Here is a 22,298-nt window from a genome sequence, read left to right on the forward strand (position 1 = left end):
GTGCCAGGTTTTTTTCTAGGTGCCAAAGATAATGACAGAGATCCTTTAGTCATCTATTGTTGCATTATCCTGAAACTCAGAGGCTTAAAACAACAAGTATTTATTATTTTACAGTTTCTGTGAGTCAGGAAACCGGGCAGGGCTTAGTTGGATGCCTCTGGCTTCGGTTCTCTCATAAGGCTACAATCAAAATGTCAGCTGGGGCCGGGCGCGGTGGCTCACGTCTGTAATCCCAGCACTTTGGGAGGCCGAAGGGGGTGGATCACTTGAGGTCAGGAGTTCGAGACCAGCCTGGCCAACATGGCAAAACCCCGTCTCTACTAAAAATACAAAAAATTAGCCAGGCGTGGTGGCATGTGCCTGTAATCCCAGCTACTTGGGGGCTGAGGCAGGAGAATTGCTCGAACCTGAGAGACAGAGGTTGCGGTGAGCCGAGATTGCGCCATTGTACTCTAGCCTGGGCAACAGAGCAAGACTCTGTATCAAAAAAAAAAAAAAAAAGATGTCAGCTGGGGCTACAGTCATCTTAAGGCCAACCAGGGGAGGATTCAACCTTCAACCCTAGCTCACTCACATGGTAGTTGGCAGGCCCCAGGTCCCTGCTGGTTACTGGCCAGAGATGTCAGCTCATTGCAACATGGACATCTCTATTGGGCTGGGAGTTGCGGGTGGAAAGAAATGGACAGAAGTCAGTCTTTTTGTAAAGCATTCTCAGAAGTGACATCCCATTACTTTTGCCATATTTTATTTATTTTGAATTACTGCCAATAAGTCCAGGCCACGCTGAATGGGAGGGGATTACATAAGGGCACGATTACCAGGAAGTTCAGATCGTGGGGAACCACTTTGAGACTGCTTACCACAATATCTAGTCAGTAGAGACAGGCAATAAACAAACATATATCATATGTCAGGGGCGATAAGTGCTAGGAAGAAAATCAACGCAGAGTAAGGGAAGGCCTTTATTATGAAATGTCATTTGGGTAAAACCTGGCACACGGGGCAGTATGCCATGTGGGCATCTGCGGAAGAGCATTCCAGCCAGAGGGAAGAACAGGTGCAAGCTCCCTGAGGCGGGAGCATGCTTGGTGTCGTTCATGAATCACACAACCAAGGTGCCTGGAGCTGAGTGAACAAGGGAGGAGACCAAGTCAGAGAGGTGGGGTGGGATCATGAAGAGACTTAGAGAAGATGGTAGAGACTTTCCTGGAAGGTTCTGCACAGGGGTGTGATGTCATCATCTACTTTACTATTAAAAATCTACGATGTGGGCAGCAGATGGTACAAAGGGCAAGAGTAAAAGCAGGTAAACCAGTTGGGATTCTACTGCAGTGGCCCAGGGGAGAGAGAGCGAAATCATGGATTGAGTCATATTGATGCAAGTGGGGAGAAGTAACTGGGTTCTGGATATATTTGATAAGATTTGCTGATAGATTGTCTTAGGGTGGGACAGAAGGAGGAGTCAAAAATGACTACAAGCCTTTCAGAATAAGGCTGTCTAAGGTCAGGATGCCATTTGCTCAGGTGCAGAGGATGAACCTGAGAGAGCAAGATTTTGACCATGTGAAGTTTGGGACACCTATTAGATAGCCAAGTGCAGATGTTGCAGAAGAAGTTGGAGTCTGGAGTTCAGAGGAGAAGTGGAGGCTGGCAATAGAAATTGGAAAGGCATCAGGATCAAATTGTCATTTAAAGACAGAGGACTAGATGAGATGAATCACCTAGGGAATAGGTATTAAAGGAGAATGAGCCCTGGAGCACCTGGAACCTTTGGAAATAAGAGAATGAGGAGGATCTGGCTAAGGAAACTGAGAAAGAGAAACAGTGACAAAGGACCGATGATTCTGGAGAGAAAACCAATAGGGTCCACCTAGGAGAGCAAGAGGAGAGGCATGCCCTTTCACATGCCTCCAAAGGTCAAGTGGTGCCACTGGATTTGAAAAGTAGCAGGAGGTCATTGATTACTTTAGAGAGAGCAGCTTGCGAAGTCATAAGGTCAGCAGCTGGACAGTATTGGATTTGGAAGGGAAATTAGCTGGGCCCGGTGGTGCGTGTCTATGTTGCCAGTTACTCAAGAGGCTGAGGCGGGAGGATCAGGTGAACCGGGGAGTTCAAGGCTGCAGTGAGCTACGATCGTGCCACTGCACTCCAGCCTGGTTCACAGAGCAAGACCCTGTTTCTAAATAAAATAATTTTAAAGTTGGAAACAAAGCACAAGGGAAAACACTTAAGTTATGAAAAATTAGAATATATTGATATCAATAACAAAACATTATAATAAAATCTAGAACACAGAAAGAGGCAAATTGTTTTCAGTAAATACAGTGAGGCTTAGGATCTTTACAATGGAAAAAAAAAAACTCATGCAAATTGATAAGGAAAATACTAAGACCTTACTAGGAAATCAACAAAGGACATGAACAGACAGTTGGAAAAGGAGGAAATACAACTAGTAAACAAAGATAAAGAAAACTGTTTGGCACCATTAGCAAGAAAAGAAATACAGATTAAAACCTTAAGACGGGCCGAGCACAGCGGCTGACGCCTGTAATCCCAGCACTTTGGGAGGCCAAGGCAGGCGGATCACGACGTGAGGAGAGCAAGACTATCCTGGCTAACATGGTGAAAACCCATCTTTACTAAAATACAAAAAAATTAGCCGGGTGTGGTGGCGCGTGCCTGTAGTCCCAGCTACTCGGGAGACTGAGGCAGGGGAATTGCTTGAACCTGGGAGGTAGAGGTTGCAGTGAGCCGAGATTGCGCCACTGCACTCCAGCCTGGTGACAGAGCAAGACTCTGTCTCAAAAAAAAAAAAAAAAAACAAAACATAAAATGACGTGTTTTCAACTACCAAATTAGCAAAGAGTTATTCATATCATTTAACCCAGAAATTCCAGGTCAGGGAATCCTAAGAAACTAAGCCAAAATGCAAATGAAAAAGCTAGTCACGATTCTATTTATAATAGTTAATAACAGAAAATAGCCAGACATGGTGGCTCACAGCTGTAATCCCAGTGGCTCAGGAGGCTGAGGCAAGAGGATCTTTTGAATCCAGGAGTTCGAGGTTATAGTGAGCCATGATCTTGCCATTGCACTCCAGCCTGGGTGACATGTTCCCATCTCTAAAAAAAAAAAAATTAAAAATAACAGAAAATAATCAAAATGCTGAACACCAGGAGACTGGCTTAGAAAAGCATGGCACATTCATACAATAGAATATTGATCAAGCACATACCAAAAATGCTTGGGAAGAATTTATGGTAACACAGGAAAATGCCTATATCATATTAACTTTTTTAAAAAGCAGGATTGTAAATTGTATATACCTTTTCTTCTCACCTATGGGAACATATTTCTAGAAAAAGGGAAACTCACCAAAATGTTCCCTCAGCATCACACAGGAAGACTGGCTACCATTCTTTCATGCAGCACACCTTTGTCTCGAACTCCTGGCCTCAAGCCATCCTCCCACCATGGCCTCTCAAAGTGCTAGGGTTAGAGGCGGGAGCCAGCACAACTTTGTTGAATTCTATACTGGCTTCTCTGCCAAGTCCTGGGAGTACAAAGATAATTCAGAAAGTCCTTCCCTTGAGGAGCTTGCATCTATGATCCGAAAAAGTGTTCTGTGTGAGTAAACAATCAAGCGTCAAAAGCTATAAGCATAATTGGAATCCAAAAATATCACAGCAGAAATGAACACAGCTGCAAGGTAAATGTTGACCGCACAGCTGGGCCTTCAGTGATGCTGCCCAGAGGCAATAGGGAATTTTGGAGCGTACTTAGCTGTCAGTTGAGTTCTCGGAAACCCCAGTGCTAGAGTAAAGATGGCCTTGACCAAAGGAATGAAAGTCAAGGTGTAGCTAATAGAATTGATAGAATGAAGCTGATACTCCCAAACAATATTTGTTGCCTAACTTCCTGCTATAAGTGGTTTGGTGTAACAGTGACTTTGCTCAGCCTCTGCTCAGAACCACCAGAGTGACTTCGGATGGATTATTGGGCTTCTTCCATCTTGGGTTACTTCTTGAGCCCCACTCTTTGGCAACGACTAGCTTGGAGGTTCCTGCTGCAGTGTTAGGATTGGGCCAGTGGGAATGCCTCTATTTTCAGGTTTCTCACAGGTGGAGATGACAAAATGACACCTTGTATTTCTAGATTCTTTTATGTATATTTCACATATATTTTAAACATTCTGGGCCTGGCGCGGTGGCTCATGCCTGCAATCCCAGCACTTTGGGAGACCGAGGCGAGTGGATCCCCTGAGGTCAGGAGTTTGAGACCAGCCTGGCCAACATGGTGAAACCCCATCTCTACTAAAAATGGAAAAATTAGCAGGGTGTGGTGGCTTGCGCCTGTAATCCCAGCTACTCAGGAGGCTGAGGCAGGAGAATCACTTGAATTCTGGAGGCGGAGGTTGCAGTGAGCCAAGATTGCGCCATTGCACTCCAGCCTGGGCAACAAAAGCAAAAAAAAAAACAAAAACAAAAACAAAAACCCTCTATCTCAAAAAAAAAAAAAAAGAAATTCTGACTCACCTGCAAATTGAAGAATGAAGTAATTGGTAGCTGGAAATCAACCAGCTGCATTTTAAAATTTTCTGGCAGTGTTACCTCCATCTCGCTTCCTTTACCTATCAAATTGTAGTTATATAACAAATGCTAAATCAAAAAAACAAAGATTCTGATAGTGTCAGAAAGCTCTCCCAGAAAGCTACTTTCTGAAAAGTCCAACCAGGTTATTCTTTAAGTGTTTTGGTCCATGGTGTAGCAAGGCAGATTTAGAGAGCAAAGAATAGATACAATGTGATTTTTTTCTTGAAACAGAGCCTTGCTCCATTGCACAGGCTGGATTGCAGTGGCTGGATCTCGGCTCATTGCAACCTCTGCCTCCCAGGTTCAAGCAATTCTCCTGCTTCAGCCTGCCGAGTAGCTCGGATTACAGGCGTGTGCCACAACACCCGGCTAATTTTTGTATTTTTAGTAGATGTGGGGTTTCGCCATGTTGGTCAGGCTGGTCTCTAACTCCTGACCTCAAGTGATCTGCCCACCTCAACGTCCCAAAGTGCTGGGACAGGCATGAGCCACCGTGCTTGGCCACAATGTGATCTTTAAAATAGATCAAAGAGGCCACCCTGAAGGAAAATGAGTATTTGATCATAAAATTAAGTACAATTTAAAAATTCAGTTATGCTGTAATCCCAGCACTTTGGGAGGACAAGGTGGGAGGATTGTGTGAGCTCAGGAGTTTAAGACCAGCCTGGACAACATAGCAAGACCCTGTCTCTACTAAAACTTGAAGAAAAATAAGAAAAAGATCATCCGGGCATGGTGGTGCATGTCTGTAGTCCCAGCTGCTCAGGAGACTGAGGTGGGAGTCTTGCTTAAGCCCAGCAGTCAAGGCTGCAGTGCCACATGATTGTGCCACTGCATGCAGCCTGGACGACAGAGCAAGACACTGTTTCAAAAATAAATAAATAAATAAACAAATAAATAAATAAATAATGTTCAATTCTTAGCCAGGTATGATGCCTCACACCTGTAATCTCAGCACTTTGGGAGGCCAAGGTGGGAGGATCACTTGAGCCCAGGAGTTTGAGGCTCCAGTGAACTATGATAGCTTCACTTCACTACAGCCTGGGTGACAGAACAAGCCTCTGTCTCTAGCTAACTAAATAAATAAATACTCATTTCTTAAGAGAAACCTTCAATAATTACCATGTGATCGGGACTGAAATGTCTGAAGGCAAACTATCTGGGTTCAAATCCTGGCTCTGCCACTTCCTAGCTGTGTGACCTTAAACAAGCTACTTAATTTCTCTGTGTCTCAGTATTTTTTCTTTATCTGTAAAGTGGAGATGATAGGACCTCCAGCCTGGGCCACAGAGCAAGATTCTATCTCAAAAAATAACATAAAATGAGACACCAGAGAGCTCCCTCATGCCTTCTCCCCCTTGAGGACACAGTGAGAAGATGCCTAACTATGAATCAGAAAGTGACCTTTGGGCCGGGCACGGTGGCTCAAGCCTGTAATCCCAGCACTTTGGGAGGCCGAGATGGGCGGATCACGAGGTCAGGAGATCGAGACCATCCTGGCTAACACGTTGAAACCCCGTCTCTACTAAAAAAAATACAAAAAACTAGCCGGGCGATGTGGTGGGTGCCTGTAGTCCCAGCTACTCGGGAGGCTGAGGCAGGAGAATGGCGTAAACCCGGGAGGTGGAGCTTGCAGTGAACTGAGATCCGGCCACTGCACTCCAGCCTGGGCGACAGAGCCAGACTCTGTCTCAAAAAAAAAAAAAAAAGAAAGTGACCTTTGGGCCGGGCACGGTGGCTCACACCTGTAATCCCAGCACTTTGGGAGGCCGAGGCAGGTGGATCACGAGGTCAGGAGATCAAGACCATCCTGGCTAACACGGTGAAACCCCGTCTCTATGAAAAATACAAACAATTAGTCGGGCATGGTGGCAGGCGCCTGTAGTCTCAGCTACTTGGGAGGCTGAGGCATGAGAATCACTTGAACCCAGGAGGCGGAGCTTGCAGTGAGCCAAGATCATGCCACTGCATTCCAGCCTGGGCTACAGAGGGGAAAAAAAAAGTGACCTTTGGCCAGACGTGGAGGCTCACACCTGTAAACCCCGTGCTTTGGGGGGCCGAGGTAGGAAGATTGCTTGAGGCCAGGAGTTCAGGACCAGCCTGGGCAACATAGCAAGAGCTCTGTCTCTAAAAAAAAAAAAAAAAAAAAAAAAAGGCCCTCCCCAGACATGGAATTTTTGATCTTGGACTTCCCACCCTCCAGAACTGTGAGAAATATGTTTCTGTTGTTTATAAACCACCCAGTCTATGGTATTTTTATTATAGCAGCCTGAACCAACTAAGATAAAGGTATTCATGGAAGTGAGGAAAACAAATGATGTCTTTATGGGAACTCCAGAAAGCCACCCAGCCAGTCCTCAAGGTTAGCGCAGGAACATCGTACCACCCTGGAAGGTGGCCATTAGTCAGGAACTAGAAGGTCATTCAGGACACTGACCAGCTGTTGTGGCCATACCATCTCCTCATCCCTTTGCAGCAGGTTGGGTTGGTGTCTACTTAGAGCTGAATCTGTTTGTATTTTTTTTTTAATTATCTTTACTGTAAGGGAAAAAACACAGTAAAACAGACCTGGTAGGTGGTAGGGGTGGAAGACACAGAAAAATATAATGACCAGACGAGCTGCCTAGACATGGCTTCCTGCGAGGGAGGACCATGAGTTGGCCTTTACATCACCTGCTTTCCTGATTCAAAGAAACTTTCCCCCAGCAAGACTGGGCCCAGGAGCTCCATTTTCCAATCTCTTCTCTTCCTGGGCATTTAGGAAAGGGTGTATGGTTCTCCAGCTTTCAAGACATTGAAGACAGTATGGAGAAAAAGGGAAGGATGTTATAGCCCTTTGTTTCAATGCCTTCCCCAGCTCTTGCCCTCAGGATTTGTTGATGCTGCAGATAGGAACCCCATGGAACTGGGGCAGCTTAGGCAGCAATAAGCTGAACAATGAGGCTGTATTGATGAGGAAGGAAGCAGCATCACACCTGGCTTGGAAGCTGTCAGGAGGTAGAGTGCCACAGGAGAGATGCTAAGGAACTTTCAGGCAGAGGTACCTGGAGCCTGTAGTCCATCTGCTCCCAGTGTGTCAGTAGTCAAGCCTTTCCTTGTTAAGGGGGTCTCAAAGGACGTCCCTTTCCCCATATGCAGGAAGTACATAGCCTGCCAGCTTCAGAAGCCTGTCCAGCTGGAGGTGTGGTGCTCACTTCCACACCTGTAGGTGTTTGTCCAAGAGTCAACCTGAGAATCAAACCCAAGGCCTTCTAGGCCCAAAACAAGTAAGCAAGTAGCAGCCCGGGAAGTCAAACTAAGATCTGCGAGGTTCCAAAATGCCAGCTCCTTGCTTCTTCGTTTCTCAGCCTACCAACATAACTGCTTGGAGAAGCCTGCACCAAATCACGTGTTTGCCAGTCCCCACTGTCTCATTCCAATGCTGCGTTGCCCCTGGGATAGAGCAAGTCTTCCTTTGCTCCCTGTAGCTGTTAGGGCCAAGTAGAGACAGAGGGCAGGTGTGGGTGGGATGGAGCAGGTGGCTTTCTGGAGCTTATTTTTCCCTTTAAAGCTGTCCTAATTGCTATTTTAATCAGATTTCATATTCCTATAAATCTAAGGTGGAGGTTGGGGAGAAAAGAGACGAAGGTATGGTGAGATGTCTACTGAACTTGCTCCTGCCAGGGCCCCTCCCCATATACTCTCAACGAAAGTTGCAGGTGAGTCTCCCATGCTGGGAGTCAGAGTCCGGCAGAGCCTCAGGCAGCAGGGAGCTATAGCAGTTAGAAAGAGCACATTCGCAGAACCCTGGTGACCTGCAGCTGCTGGCCTCCTGGAAGCTTCCTTTGTTGCTCTTGGTTGGAAGACTGTTGTTATTATGCTCTTTTAACTACATTCACAGGGTCTAGGATTGGGTTAGAGAAAGGATGAGGGGGCAGGTGGGAGGAAAGAGGCTGAATGAGTGCTGGGAAGCGAGGCATCTGAAGGGACTGCCTTCATGGTCATGTCTAGTCTGATATTCAGAGCATTATTGATTTTTTCTTCCAAAAATTACAAGTATTTTATTTTCAGCATCTTTTGCTAATTCTTCCTAATTATAATGTGCTGTTATTTTACAGCCACCCATTCTCATTTTGTGGATATGATTCTCTACTTTAGTTTTCTGAGCACAAGAAATCAACTTTGGCTGCACATTGGAATATCTGAGAAGTTTAAAAATACTGATGTTTGGGCCAGGTACGGTGGCTCACGCCTGTAATCCTAGCACTTTGGGAGGCTGAGGCAGGCAGATCATGAGGTCAGGAGGTTGAGACCATCCTAGCCAACGTGGTGAAACCCCATCTCTACTAAAAATACAAAAATTAGCTGGGTATGGTAGCAGGTGCCTGTAATCCCAGCTACTCGGGTGGCTGAGTTACGAGAATCACTTGAACCTTTGCTTCCGCTCCTCCTGTCCTTGGACATCAGACTCCAGGTTCTTCAGCCCTTGGACTCTGGAACTTACTTTAGTGGCCTTCTGAGGGGTCTCAGGCCTTTGGCTACAGACTGAGGGCTGCACTGTTGGCTTCCTGCTTTTGAAGCTTTTGGACTTGAAATTCTGATTTCACTGATCAACAGTTAGGTCTAGGGAATATCTGTTCTGGGGAGTAGTGAGCAATGAACCCTGAAAAGCTCTGTGACATTATGATATAATAAAACATATATGTGGTTTTCCTCCCCAGTCCCTGGCACAGAACTCCTAAAACCCTTGTAATTTCCTGAGTGGCAGGGATGCAAGGTACATCATTTGTTCTAATATTTGGTCTTGGACTCTGGTTCCTGACAAAGAGCTCCTAAATCCTTGGGAATTTCCTGGGTACTAGAAGGGTCATTTGTTCTATTAATAATTAGGCAACTCTTGGGGAGCTCCTGGATAGCTTTGGGATGGGAACTGGTCAGCAGAAAGACCAAGCCATGATTAGAAGCTTGGAACATTCAGTCCCATCCCCTGTTCTCCCCAGGAAGGGGAGCAGAGCTGGAGATTGAGTTAATAACCCATCATGCCGATGTGATGAAGCTTCCATAAGACTACAAGGCTCAGAGAGCTTCTAGGTTGGTGAACACATCTGCGTGCTAGAAGGGTGGTGCACCCCAATTCTTGCCCTCAGGACATGTTTGGACTCACTCTGTGTACCTCTTCATCTGGCTGTTCATCTGTATTCTCTATCATATCCTTTATAATAAACTGGTAAACAGGCCAAGCATGGTGGCTCATGCCTGTAATCCCAACACTTTGGGAGGCCAAGGTGGGAGGATCACTTGAGTTCTGGCAACACAATGAGACCCCATCTCCATGAAAAATAAAAACTTAGCCAGGCTTGGAGGTGCACACCTATAGTCCAGGTACTTGGGAGGCTGAGGTGGGAGGATCACTTGAGCCTGGAGGTCGAGGCTGCAGTGAACCATAGCCATGCCACTCTGCTGTAACCTGGGAGAGAACGCATGACCCTGTCTCAGAAAAAAAAAAGCTGGCAAACACAGGTAAACATAAGTGTTTCCCTGGGTTCTGTGAGCCATCATAGCAAATGGGCGCCTCCAATTTGTAGCCAAGTTAGAAGTGTGGGTAACCTAGGGACTCACTAGCTGCAATTGGCATCTGAAGTTTGGGGGCAGTTTTGTGGGACTGAGCCCTTAACCTGTGGCATCTGCAGTCACTCCAGGTAGTTAGTGTCATAATTAAATTGTGATACACCTAGTTGGTGTCAAAAGAGTTGGAGGATTCTTTGGGGTAGAATAAGCCCTGAGACATTTTGAGTCAGAAGGGTTGAGTGTAGTAGAGCAAAACAGTGTGTGTTTGTTTCCTGTTTAAGCTCCCAGGTGATTTTAGCATGCAGCTAAGACTGAGAGCTGTCTTGAGGATATGAAGTCGCTACTTTTCAGGTCCTCATCATTCTGGTCAGTCTCTTTTCTCAGATGCAAGTCCCCACTTTTGTTGAGATTTTCTCTTTTTGATGGCATGGGCCATTTTCAGAGGCTGACCAAGCTTACCTTCTGCCACGTGGGCTACACCTCTGCCTACACCCTGGGCTTCAAGTCCCACCTGGAGGTGAGGAGCTGGGGCCTCTTGGCTTACTTGTGGTTTCCTATCTCCTCACTTCCTTGAGGAGTGCTGCCCAGCCTTTAGAGAGAGGGTCCTTCGTTGTTTTCAAAAGTGGCTGTATTGTCTTTCACACCCCTCTCTTCCTTCCTTCCTTCTCTCTTTCTTTTTGTATCTTTAAAAAAATCTCTTCCTGGGGTCTTATGAAGGAGATTTCAGCATGAGTTTAGTCCACATTCCTGAAATCTGGGGATTTTACTTTTTAACTTTATATATTTCTGTGTTATTTGAATTATTTTGCCACAAATACATTGCTCCTGTAATATTTTGTCAAATATTTTTATAAAAAGAAATTATATTAATAAAGCCTGTGTAATAACCTTGAAAATGTTTATGACATAATGCTAAAGGAAAAGGCAGGAGGATCACAACAATGTAAAACAGGATGTAAAAAAGGATCATGACAAAAAACGAACTTTATCCATAGAAGACAGGCTGGAATGGGCTGGGCACCATGGCTCACGTCTGTAATCCCAGCATTTTGGGAGGCCAAGGCAGGTGGATTGCTTGAGGCCAGTAGTTCGAGACCAGCTTGGCCAACATGGCAAAAACCTCATCTCTACTAAAAATTAAAAAATTAGCTTGGTGTGGTGGTGCACACCTGTAATCCCAACTACTCAGGAGGCTGAAGTAGGAGAATCACTTGAACCGGGCAGGCAGAGGTTACAGTGAGCTGAGATCGGGCCACTGCACTGCAGCCTGGTTTACAGAGTGAGACTCTGTCTCAAAGCAAAAAAAAAAAAAAAAAAAAAAAGAAATAGTGCTTATGCTTACGTGATGAGATAAATGCTTACTTATGTGTGGGAAAGTCTTTTGTTTTTTATGCATTTTTATTATATGTATATATGTATTTTAAAGAGTACATTCTCCTTTTATAATGGGTGGTAAATCGAACCACTTATGTTGAATGAGTTTAGTCAACTGCAGAAGTTACATATCATAAGAAACAGTTTGTGGGAGACACCCAGGCTCAAAGGAGCTACTGGGGTGTATCCCAAGAAAGGTGTGACGGGAATGTGGTTATTGTTAGGACACAAATAACACTGTCAACTGTGGTTTTTTTTTTTTTTTTTGAGACGAACCAGACTGGAGTGCAGTGGTGTGATCTTGGCTCACTGCAACCTCCGCTTCCTGGGTCCAGGCGATTCTCCTGCCTTAGCCTCCTGAATAGCTGGGATTACAGGTGCCTGTCACCGCAACCGGCTAATTTTTTTTTTTTTTTTTTTAGTAGAGAGGGGGTTTCACTATGTTGGCCAGACTGGTCTTGAATTCCTGACCTGAGGTGATCTGCTTGCCTTGGCCTCCTGAAGTGCTGGGATTGCAGGTGTGACCCACCATGCTCGGCCTGTCAACTGTACGTTAATAAATAAGACATGAAACCTTAGTTTAGTACACAGTTGTTTACCTCCATTCCCCCTTTTCTCCATCAAGCCTACCTTGTATTTGTTTAGGCAGCCACCTTTCAACAACCCATGAAGTGTCTGGAGCTCCACCCTCTGCTCAAGAGGAACGGCACATGACCCAGGTCTCTTGCCAATCAGCATTTCACATTCCTCATGATCGGTTCAAAGGTGAGCAAGTAATTGAAGTCAGTTAAATTAGTGCCACTGCAAGAGGCTCTTTCCCCCACCCCAGTATTGCCATGGTTTTAATATGGTTTATCCACACAAAACTCACATTGAGGCTTGGACTCCAGTGTGGCAGTATTGGGAGATGGTGCCTTTAAGAGGTGATTAGATTGTTAAGAGGGATGAATGCCTTACTCTTGCAGTGAGTTCTTGTTCTCTCGGTTCTGGATTAGTTCCCATGAGAGTGGGTTGTTATAAAGCAAGGCTGCCTCTTGCATTTGGTCTCTTTTGCTTGCCCTTCTACTTTTCTGACACACTGCAATGCAGCAGGAGGCCCTCACCAGATGCAACTGCCTGATCTTGAACGTCCCAGTCTCTAGAACTGTGAGCCTAATAAACCTCTTTCCTTTATAAATTACCCAGTCTCAGGTATATTGTTATAGCAACAGGAAAAGGATTAAGACATATGTTGTACTTGAACCTTAATGTACTTGAACTTGAAACTTGATGACTGCAGCAGCTATAGCCATCTTACTTCCATGTGAAGCCTGAGAATTAAGCAACACATGGAAGGGAACACATCATTTGGGCCCCAATTTGGCCATGAGCTGCCCTTAGATTTTTTTTAGTTATGTGAGCCAATACATTTCCTAAAACAGGTAAAATTATGTTTTTAGACACTGATAACCAAAACAGTACAAACTATGCTTATGGAGATTTGCTTTAAAAAGGAGAACTAGAGAGAGAGAATTTGTTGCCTTTTGACCAATGCTTCCTTGAGAGAGCTGATATTCTGATTCCTGACCTCAACCACTATTTGATTGGCAGATGTACGCTTATGCACTGCATAATGACATTTTGGTCAATGATGGGCACTTGAGCCCAGGAGGTCAAAGCTGCAGTGAGTTGTCGTTGTGCCACTGCACTCTAAGTGACAGAGTGAGACCCTGTCTCAAAAAAAAAAAAAAAAAAAATTGGCCAAGTGCAGTGGCTCATGCCTGTAATCAATCCCAGCACTTTGGGAGGCCAAGGAGGGGAGATCACGAGGTCAAGAGATAGAGACCATCCTGGCTAACATGGTGAAACCCTGTCTCTACTAAAAATACAAAAAATTAGCCAGACGTGGTGGCAGGTGCCTGTAGTCCCAGCTACTCAGGAGGCGGAGGCAGGAGAATGGCGTGAACCCAGGAAGCGGAGCTTGCAGTGGGCTGAGATTGCACCACTGCACTCCAGCCTGGGCGACAGAGTGAGACTCCATCTCAAAAAAAAAAAAAAAATTATACATCTTTTCTATGCTTAGATGTGTTTAGATACACAAATACTATTGTGTCACAATTGCCTACAGTATTGAGTACAGTAACATGCTGTGCAGGTTTGTAGCCTAGAAGCAATAGCCTCTACCATATAGGTTAGGTGTGTAGTAGGCTAAGCCATCTAGGTTTGTGTAGGTATACTCTATGATATTTGAACAATGACAAAATCACTTAATGATGCATTTCTCAAAACATGTCCTCATCTTTAAGTGATGCATGACTGTGTATCTCCCCTGAAGAAATAGCCATTCATTTGATTAGCCTAGTTTGATGAAACTATCTCATCATGAAACCCAACTCCTATTTCTGATTCCAGGTTTACCAAGCTGTCTTCTGATCTGTGGTTTAGCCCTTTGACTGCACTGATTATCAGGCAGGCACCCTCCCATTATGCGTGAACACACTGGCATTACATTTGTTCAGTCAGCCTTTCGCAAGTTTGTTTAACCAATTAGTTGCTAGAGCATGCATGTAATAGAAACCTTGAGATTCTGGCTTCAAAACTGAGAACAGTCCCAGCTCCATGGTGACCCACTGTAATATGGAAGAGCCAACTAAGTTGAGACTCTGTATCTCTCTTTAACTTCAACAAGGTCATTCACCTAAAAGGAGGACTAATAAAGACAGAGTGTGTGCATGTTCGTTATGTGGTCCAGACAGTACGGGTGAGCCCTGGAACATGGTAGTCCTGGGTTTGTACAGCTACTGTTTTTGGTGTAGTCTTGGGCAGACCACCATCTCCGTAAGCCTCTATTTTGATTCTTCTACTCTAAAGTGGTAAAAATAACACTTTTTGCATGTGGTCATTGCAAAAACTAAAAGGAATGACATACATGAAGTCTAGGTAAAATAAAATAATAACTACTCAGAGGCAGATTTTCCATGAAGTTAATAAAGTTTCCTGGGCCCTAACAATGTGTTCACGTAGTCCTTTGGTTTCATAAAAATTGTAAATTCAAGATATCTTTGCTATTCTTTTTTTTTTTTTTTTTTTTTTTTTTTTTTTTAAGGACAGGGGATCTCACTTTGTCACCCAGACTGTAGTGCAGAGGCATGATCTTGGCTCACCGCAATCCCCACCTTCCAGGCTCAAGCGATTCTCCTGCCTCAGCCTCCTGAGTAGCTGGGATTACAGGTGCATGCCACCACTGCCTGGCTAATTTTTGTATTTTTAGTAGAGACAGGTTTTCACCGTGTTGGCCAGGCTGGTCTCACAACTCCTGACCTCAAGTGATCCACCCACCTTGGCCTCCCAAAGTGCTAGGATTTACAGGCATGAGCCACCACATCCAGCCAATTTTTCTTAAATCAAGTCCCCCGAATCTTGTACTGGTATTATTTCATTTTCATGATCTCATTTAAACCTCACAACAATACTATGAAATAGCTATGGTTGTTACCATTTTACAAATGAGAAAATTGAGGCTTATGGATATTAAGTAACTTTTCTTTTTTTTTTTTTTTTTTTTTTTTTGAGACGGAGTCTTGCTCTGTCCCCCTGGCTGGAGTGCAGTGGCGCGATCTCGGCTCACTGCAAGCTCCGCCTCCCGGGTTCCTGCCATTCTCCTGCCTCAGCCTCCCAAGTAGCTGGGACTACAGGCACCTGCCACCGCGCCCGGCTAATTTTTTGTATTTTTAGTAGAGACGGGGTTTCACCATGGTCTTGATCTCCTGACCTTGTGATCCGCCCGCCTCGGCCTCCCAAAGTGCTGGGATTACAGGCGTGAGCCACTGCGCCCGGCCGATATTAAGTAACTTTTCTAAGATCATACTATGAGTGGTAGAGCCAAGATTCAAACCGAGGTGGGCTGCATCCAGAGAATGTCCAGGGTCCACGTCTTAATCACTCACCTGGTTTCCTAAATGTGCCTATACTGAAGAGTCACCAAGGGGCACTTATTAAAGCACAGATTCCAGGGTCCACCTCAAAGATAGCAAATCAGGGTCCCTAGGGCAGGGACCTAGTTTCTGTGGAGGTTTCCACTCATGAGCCTCTGCTCCAGTGAGCTGTATTTGCCTGTCTCTCCAATCTTGGGGGCAGCAGTTTTTCCTGTGTCCTCACCTTTCTTACAGATGCAAGAAGAGTTGTTGATTTTTCAGCCTGTCCTGCTTTGTAGTTGCTATTAAGATAGAATGGCAACTTCCAAGCTCCTTACGTGCAGAAGCAGAAACCAGAGGTCCTATCCAAAATAGTTTTAAATTGTATTGACCATACACAAAAGTAGAGCAATGTGCTGAATCCCTGTGTATCCATCACCTAGGTTCAACAATTATTATAATTTTGCTAATTTTGAGAAGCAGTTTAAAAATTCAGAGACCAGTTCTTAACAGTTGAAAAAACAGAGAGTTAAAATAGTCATTCAAATAATTTGGGAAATGAAATTAATTATTTTTAAGTAGATTACCTAAATGATTTGTGCAAGGGCTTACAAATAGCATAAAACAAAAACCCAATAATGTTAACTACTTTGGTAGCTCTTTTGTGTAATATCACTTTACTCAAATCCCCCCCAATACTCTATTATGTGAAGAGAAATCTGTTTTTTATTACATTTCCTTCTGAAACTCAGAGAGCAAAACAGTCCAATTCAATCACCAAACTTGTGGAGTCCACAGGGCGTTCCCTTGTGCTACAGGAGACTAGAAAGGAGTTGTAAAGCTTAGCCACAGTTATTTGGAAGACTTTATTGGGAAAGTGGTGTTTGAGTGGCATCTATTAAGAGTAGACTTTATGTCTAAAGCAGATGTGGAAGGGGCAGAATTTCAGGTTGAGGGAACTTCATGTACACAGATGGGAGAGAAGGTGTAGAGTTTGGGGGTGTGGTTACATAATAGTGTTTGTGATGGAAGGGTAATTTAAGAGCTGGATGAATCTTAAAGGTGACATCATGGAGCAAAGGTTAAAGGCATAGGTTCTGCTGGCAGACAGACCTGTCTGGTTACCTCCTGCCTCAGGTGGCAGTGCTGATTGCCAACCTAAGAGCCATTCCCAATGTGTGTTCCTTAGTGGTAGAGCTGCCTTCCTCTCTAAAGGCTGGAAATGCTAGATTCTCATTTACCAGCCTCCTTTGCAGCTAGGGGATGGACATGTAATCCAAGTCTGGCCAAAAGGACCTGAAGGGAAATCTGAAGGGGAGTTCTAGAAATAGTTTCCTCCCTAATCAAAAAAAGACACTATAGCAAAAACTTCTTTTTGCCTCTGAACATAGCTGTGTGACGGTGTGAGCACTGGAGCTATGGCAGCTAACCTGTAACCATGAGGACAAGCTGCTGATGAAAGCCAAGGTGCTGAGGCTAACAGAGGAGATAATATAAAATATTTAGTGCTTGATGACATCATTATGCCACTCTACTTATGCGACTCTTTGTTTGGAACATCAGATTGTGTAAAATGATGCATTTTCCTGATTATTTAGGCTATTTTGATTTGCATAACCCCTGGGTTAATATCAGCCCAGAAAGTAGAAAAGAAAAACAATAATTATATATATATATATATATATATATATTTTTTTTTTTTTTTTCCCTGAGACAGAATCTCATTCTTTCGCCCAGGCTGGAGTGCAGTCAGTGGTGTGATCTCAGCTCACTGCAACCTCCGCCTCCCAGGTTCAAGCAATTCTCCTGCCTCAGCCTCCCAAGTAGCTGGGATTACAGGCATGTGCCACCATGCCTAGCTAATTTTTGTATTTTTAGTAGAGACGGGGTTTCACCATGTTGGCCAGGCTGGTCTCAAATGCCTGACCTTGTGATCTGCCTGCCTTGAACTCCCAAAGTGCTGGGATTACAGGTGTGAGCCACCGCACCCTGCAACAATATATTTTTATACAATTTTGTACAATTTTCTTTTTTTCTTTTTTGAGATACAGTCTCACTCTGTCACCCAGGCTGGAGTGCAGTGGTGCAATCTTGGCTCACTGCAACCTCTGCCTCCCAGGTTTCCAGTGATTCTCCTGCCTCAGCCTCCCGAGTAGCTGGGACTACAGACATGTGCCACCATGCCCGGCTAATTTTTTGTATTTTTAGTAGAGATGGGGTTTCACCGTGTTAACCAGGATGGTCTCAATCTCCTGACCCCATGAACTGCCTACCTCAGCCTCCCAAAGTGCTGGGATTATAGGTGTGAGCCACCTCGCCTGACACAATTTTCTATTTTTAAAAAATCTCATTTCAGCAAAATCATGCATCACAAGCTTTGTGGAAAAAATAGGGTTAAAGGCAGACCACTCAAAACATTAAGAAGTTTGCAAGTAGAGCCCTGATAAAAACAACTGTCCTAATAAATATCTTGACACAGTTTGTTCTCTATTGGTGTTTGCAGCTAACCACACAGCCAGGCCTTCCTTTGCAGCTTTATATCCGGGTACACCTGTTTCCTCCTGAGACATGAAGGTCCTTGAGGACATTTGCTTCCTGGAGAGACAATTGTCACCAAAATTAAAAATACAATCTAGAGGTAGCTTTCTGAAATAATTTTAAACGTAAAGAGATATGACTTCAAAATTTTTCATCTGAATTCTCAATTTCCTTAAATAGCTTAATATAGTGAAAAATTGAGAGGTTCTTGAAACCACTAAGTCTAATAAAAGAATGCAGTTCCACGGGTTTTCGGTTGTCTGCTTTTTCCTTAGGGTCCTCAAAGATGAGGAAGGCTTTCTCTTTGTGAGAAAGCTCTTTCTAGTCACTTCAAAACATACTAGAAAAATAGCATATGAGCTAATTTGGTTTCTGTGATATGATGAGTCTTTTGCCCTATTACCTGTCACATGAGAGCGACTTAGGACTAAGAAAACACCAGTGTGGTTAAATGGTAAATTTTATATTATACATATTTGGCCACTATATATATTTAAAAATTGAGCATCTACAGGAGCTCTTGTGTATGTGGACTATACCTATCAATGTTTAGTAGTCAGTAAAACTGGGATTTTTTTTAAAAAAACAACACCATTATGATGATGCTAACATTGGTGTATCCACCACTCAGCTTCAGAAATCAAACTTCACTGATGTACTTGATTCCCCATGTGTGTCCTTCCCTGAACACATTCCTTTGTCCCCCAGAAGTACAAACTATACAGGATTCAGTGTTTATCATTCCCATGTCTGTCTTTATGGGTTTTCTAAATTTAGAATATCCCCAGAGACATATAGTTTAAAATTGTTAAGCCAATGCAGCCATAACACAGCATGTGTATTATTTTACAACTTTTATTGACTTTGTTCATCCACCCTTACAGATACCATTGGTCACCCAACCCCCTCCAAAGCAGAGGGGTAGTTCTCCCCAGTACTTTATTAGCTGCCTTGAGGTCTTGCTTCCAGTCCCTTCAGAAATTATGGTGGGGACACACACATACACATTAATGGAATAAACACTCTTCCCTCCTCTCCCTTGGGGCTCCCTCCCCCAAAGAGGTCCGTTGTCCACAAGTACTCATTTGTGGGACTCAATATGTTCCAGCCACAACAGAGCATTACGTTAGAATAGGAGCTAACATGTATGGGAATCAGAGTATGTTTAGAATTACATCTTAGCACACTGAAAAATGCATTGGAAGAGCAGCCTTTATTGACAGAGACAGTCCTGGCTAATAGATCTGCCCAGTTTTAGGCTGCTTAGGGGAACTGGGGTCCTGGAATAAGAAGCCCCACCCGCTTCTATGAAGAGAGGAAAGCTGGAGACAAAAAGAGGAAGCGAGAGATGAATTGCAAAAAACTAATCAGATTGGGACCTCAAGGTAACATTTTGCATAGTAAGTTCTAACAATGTTTTCTTGTTTATATCAGCCTCCTCCTCTTAGCCTGTCTTACTAGGCTGGTGTTTAATTCCAATGCTAAGTTAATTTATTCAACTTTATTATCCTTACTATAGTAGCCTCCACTAGGGTTCTCCCCTACCTCTCAAAGATCTCATCTAAGTGTGTATAAAGCTATTAGATGGAGGAGAGGAATCAGGATGAACTTCACAGCATTTTCATATGGCCTGTGGGTTTTGGAGCCTATGCTTCGGCAACTGAAGCTGAACTGTGTGGTTGTTGCTAACATTGGTGTATCCACCACTCAGCCTCAGAAATAAAACTTTACTGATACCATTAAACCCCATGTGTGTCCTTCTCTGAATGCATTGCTTTGTCACCGGGAGGTAACAGCTATCCAGCATTCAGTGCTTATCATCCCCATGTCTTTCTTTATTGGTTTTCTACATTTGGAATATCCCTGGAGACAACTTTGGCAACTGAAGCTGAACTGTGATGGTGGTTGACCTCTGATGTGCTACTTTTTAATCAAGAACTTATTTTCCCTCTTTCTCTCTCAGCTCCCACAGGCCCATTCTGGTGACTCATGACTTGTATACACAGAACAACAGAGAAAAGAAAAATAGAATTAGATAAACGAGCAGGGGCAACAGTGAGGGCTGTGTCTTACAAAGAACCATTTTTAATTGAATTATTTTTCTCTCTTGAAATTCTTTTTTTTCCCTCAAAAGTGGGAAAAATTCTCAAATAACAACAGCAAACCAAGAAAGCAGCTTAGTCTGCACTGCATTTGCATTTCTTAGTTTCATTCCCTATTTAAAAATGTTGTAGGCAAATGTATTTTGACAGTGGGAATGAACATGCACTTTAAAATTATAGGACCTAGTAGATTTAATAGAATGAGCCCTGATTGGGAGCCAGGGGACCTGGCTTTGAATGGTCCCAACCCAAGCACTTAATTACTTTAGTTTCTTCACTTATAAAATTAAATACACCATCTACTGATGAATGGATAAACAAAATATGATATATCCACAGAAGGGAATATCGTTCAGCCATAAGAAGGAATGAAGTATGGACATGTGCTACAACGTGGCTGTGCCTTAAAGATATGATGCTAAGTGAAAGAAGCCAGACACAAAGACCATACATTTCATGATTTCACTTACATGAAATGTACAGAATAGCTAAATCTAAGGACATAAAGTAGGTTAGCTAATGGGTACATGTTTCTTTCTGGGTTGATGAAATGTTCCAAAATTGATTGTGCTGATGGTTGTATTTAAAACTCTGCATATACTGAAAACCATTTAATTGTACATTTTTAAATGAGTGAATTGTATGATATGTGAATTATATCTCGATAAAGTTTTTCAAAAAAAAAAGAGAAAAAAATGAAACAGTGATTTCTACCCAGCCCAGATATGTTGTGAGGCTCAAATGAATTGTTTTTACAAATAAGAAAACCACTTGAAAACTATACAATGAAAGTTATTTTTAGACTTAATTATTCCTTAAATTCGAGGCTGATATACTGAAGGAATTTTTCCAGTGACAATTAGCATTTCTATAGACCAGAACTGTACCTCTGCTTACAGCTCTGTGGATGAAGATCAGGGAGGAGGAGCAGTTTAAAGTTGGTGAGAGTGTTGAGGGGAGGGAACAAATGGCTGGCTTGTCAGATCCTTGAAGTCAGGGATTATTTTTATCTTGTTCTCTTTTATAATCCCAGTGCCTAGTACAATGCCTGACTCAATAAATGTGAATGAGCGAATAATGAATCAATGGTCAAACTAATGAACGAGGGGTCTGACTGAAAATGATGAGGCACTTTCACTCAGTCAATAAACTTTTATCAGCCAATAAATTCAGATTCTTATTTTAATGTTGATAGTGACTTGGGCTTTTGGGGATTTTACCTATTCCTTTACTAAGAGAGTGATAATTCTCTTTCACGTGTTGCACATCACAATGGTCTCTCTCTGTTACCCAAGCTGGAGTGCAGTAGCATGATCATGGCTCACTGCAGCCTCAACCTCCTGTACTCAAGCGATCCTCCCACATCAGCCTCCTGAGTAGCTGGGACTACAGGTGCGCACCATCTCCCAAATAATTTGTTATTTTATTATTTTGTAGAGATAGGCTCTCACTGTGTTGCCTAGGGTGGTCTTGAACTGCTGGGCTCATGCAATCTGCCTGCCTTGGCTTCTCAGAATGCTGGGATTACAGGTGTGAGCCACCACGCCTGGCCAAAAGTTTTAACGTAAAAAACTTCATCAGTGTTGTGGCTAAGATTCACTCTTCTATTAGTTGTTATGAGTCAAGGAGAGGGTTGGCCTGCAGAACAAAATGATGACTTGGTCTAGTCATGCCGGGAGTCCTGAGTGACTGTGGAGCAAGCTGAGAGGTCTACTTTGCTGAAAGACAAGTACAACACATTCATAGGGTGGTTTGGAATTAGGGCAACAATTTTGTGTGGTCCTGTCATTGTAGGTCACTGTGGTGGGACAGCAATCACCAGCCTTGGGGAGAATCAACCATTCTCTATTTCTCTATTTTTGCCATTTGGGAAAAGACTTGTGGGTTTGGGACCAAATTGACATCGTGGCAAACGAGTGCCATTTACATCTGAAAAGCTGAAATCAAAAGGACAGTAATTCTAGGGGAGAACACTCCACTTCCTCTGATGGGTTCTTGAGTTCCCTGCTCTCTTTTCATTAAACCTTTCCAAAAATAAAAAATAAAAATAAATCCTTGTCACCCAAAAACTCTAACTGGAACCCCTCTGAAGGACCACTCATGTTTTGTGTGTGAGTAACAGCCATGGAAATGTGGTTGAAAAACTGAACTTTAGGACCTGGACTGCCCAGAGCAACAGCTACTGCATTCAAGGCCTGGAAATTTCCATTTAGAAAATAAATCTGGCTTAAGAAAGGATTTCCTCGTGACAG

At 43.5% G+C, this 22,298-nt stretch overlaps 1 long non-coding RNA gene across 1 annotated transcript; it reads left to right on the forward strand.

Moving 5' to 3' along the window:
* The first annotated feature begins 11,954 nt into the window (after positions 1–11,954).
* Positions 11,955–21,208, forward strand: LOC108587301. Its single transcript, XR_001905733.3, has 2 exons — positions 11,955–12,278; positions 17,910–21,208. It is a non-coding gene; the product is annotated as an uncharacterized LOC108587301 (long non-coding RNA).
* The last annotated feature ends 1,090 nt before the right edge of the window (positions 21,209–22,298 follow it).

Source organism: Papio anubis, chromosome 8, assembly GCF_008728515.1.
Source record: "Papio anubis isolate 15944 chromosome 8, Panubis1.0, whole genome shotgun sequence".
Lineage (NCBI taxonomy): Eukaryota > Metazoa > Chordata > Mammalia > Primates > Cercopithecidae > Papio > Papio anubis.